Source organism: Pyxicephalus adspersus, chromosome 3 (genome assembly GCF_032062135.1).
Source record: "Pyxicephalus adspersus chromosome 3, UCB_Pads_2.0, whole genome shotgun sequence".
Classification (NCBI taxonomy): Eukaryota; Metazoa; Chordata; class Amphibia; order Anura; family Pyxicephalidae; genus Pyxicephalus; species Pyxicephalus adspersus.
The window spans coordinates 127,926,142-127,928,838 of NC_092860.1; positions in this window are offsets into that span (position 1 = coordinate 127,926,142).

Sequence of the window (2,697 nt, forward strand, 5' to 3'; positions counted from 1 at the left end):
TTTAAAAAAAAAAATTTCATGAAAAACAGTGGATCACTTTTGGTACAGAAATCTAGACCTCAGTGTAACGCTCAGGTGGTTAAAAGATGACATGTTGTAAAATTATATTTTTGACAATATTTTGAACACCAAAGAAACATTTTTTTATTATTTTAGTATTTAGAAAGCAGTGAATCTCATATTTATCAAACATCACCTGGTGGAGAATAAGTCACTGCAAACAAAGAAACATGAACCTGAATACACTCTAACATCTCTTTTTACTTTAGCAGTAGGAAACATTGTACAGTTGTATACATGAAGTTTTATCTATGAGACATGTTGTAGAAAGCTATTTCATTGTTCTGAACCACCAAAATCAAGAACCTTTGCTGTTAGATTGTGGGAATGACAAATTTGTGTTCCTGAAAAAGGTAGACAAGAAAGAGGAGGCTGAGGTGTAAGAGGAAGGTGTAAAAATGGCAGAGATGGGTCCAACCAGAGAGATTCACCCAATGTCGCATTAAGGATATGTATAGCCCCTGCTCGTGCCTCCTGGACCACTATGCATGGTCAACTGTACCTTGCCACTGATAGTGTTGTGCACATTATTGGTCATCTTAGGCTTTTTAGGCATGTTGTATCACAGGTCTATATAACAGAGGTGCAGTGCCATTGAAGGGCTGTATGTGACGTGTTGAGTTGTCATCAGGGTTTACCTTTCCTCAGCCAATCACAGAGCACTAGAGGTGATGAATGGGGAGACTTGTCCTCATTTAACCTCTAGTGCCCGGGGATCCCATATTGACTGTACAGCCGTAGAAATCATCCTGTCATTGTGGGATAACCTGTAAAAAAATAAAAGTTAGTTATACAAATCACACACATTCAATAAATTACTTAAACATAATTTTTTTTTTTGAACACACGAATTTGCTTCGCCGAATTCCGTGTTTTTCGGGTAGGGTCTATCCGAATTCGAAAAGCCATATTCGGGACAACCTGAATTCAAATACCAACACTACTGAGGAGCACTGTAATTGTAGGGTGCTGCCCAGAAGATATTTTATCCCACCCTCTCCCCAACCCCTAATTACTTAAGTGCAGGTGCATGTGAAACGTCTTCCCTCCACAGTCATATGATTTGTCACATAAACAGATAAAGGACAGATGGAACTTTACTTCTTCTCTGATAGCAGGTATGTTGTTGCCCTGTATCAAGAGAGGTAATAATATACAATAACTCACTATGATGCCTGATAGAGCAGTGCCCAGAACTGCAATATAATCCAGCACAGGGCACCCACTGCCTCGCTTCAGGATCTAGGACTCCTGTACTGTGCTGCCCCTAGTGAAAATTACATCCTAGGCCATGACCAGGGCAAGGGCAATCAAAGAGGAAGATCATGAAAAGGGCAGGTGCATCCAGAACTTCCTGGCATCCCCTGCATGTGCTTGATTACTAGCTCAGGACAGGTAAATATGTTACTGGCCGGAACCACATGAGAATAAGAGTCTAAAGAAAAACAACCTATACAGCCACCACACCTAAGGACCTGCATATAACATACAATTTAGAACATTTTTGTTTCTAGGTGTAGATACTCTGTAATTTTAAATATGGTTTTAGTGAAAATCAGGCTTGGTTTTAAAATTGAAAAAACGAAAAGCCATTGAACTATCTATGTTATCTGTCTGCTGGAAGGCAATGTTTAGATAATATTTTTATATAGGAAAAAAGTATACCTGGTCAATTTTCAGTATTTTTACCATCATATGATGTAGCACTATTCTTTTTTTTCCTTTCCATTGTAGGCTTCTTCATCTGATTCATGGTTGGAAATAAAACAATGTGAAAAGGCAAAACCAAAACAAAAATAGTACATAAACTCATAACATGGATAAAAACAAGAAAAAGAGAAAACAAGGGAAAGGCTTAGGGATAAAGGAAATCCTAAGAAGAAAACATTTAAAAATGAATAACAATATTTTTGAATATGGTGAATTAAATCAGATTTTTTATTTCAAACAACAGCTATGCCAAGCAAGAAAAAAACATCATCTAGAATATTTTGTTTGTGGCGATATGCAAATAATGACAGAAGCATTCAGTTAGCTGTCATACATATAAGAATATATGTGCATTTACTGCTCCTTGGCTGTCAGTGGAAGTGATAATAATTTCCAAATCTGTGTTGGCAGAACACACAGACAAGTAAAAGCAGGGAAGTATAGCATGTTTTCTTGTCATCCTATTTTTGTGGTATATATGGTGCAGCACAAACCCTTTATAAATTGTTCCTGTTAAGACATGTTGATGAAAATTGAGCTGCATAGCTTTAACGTCAAAGGTATACTCGATAATAAGATGTTGGAATTGCTCATAAATATTAATTTGAGATTAAGATTATAGCACAAATCAATACTGCAGTATGGGTTTCTCTGTAAATTTGCTATTGCTGTGCATATTATTACTATATATTACTATTTGTTTATTTTTTATTTAATGTTCACATTGATTTTTTGGTAAGTTATGAAATAATATTTCCCAGAAACTTAGTAACTGAATAGGATTCACAGGCAATATATGGTTAAATAAACCTTATCCCCCAAGCATCCTTTTATTAATACCTAAAATAGAAAGTATTGTATTTCATTGATCTGTTGGTATTACCAGAGCTCCTCTCTCTCCTTATTGTATCTATACCAAAGGAGCAA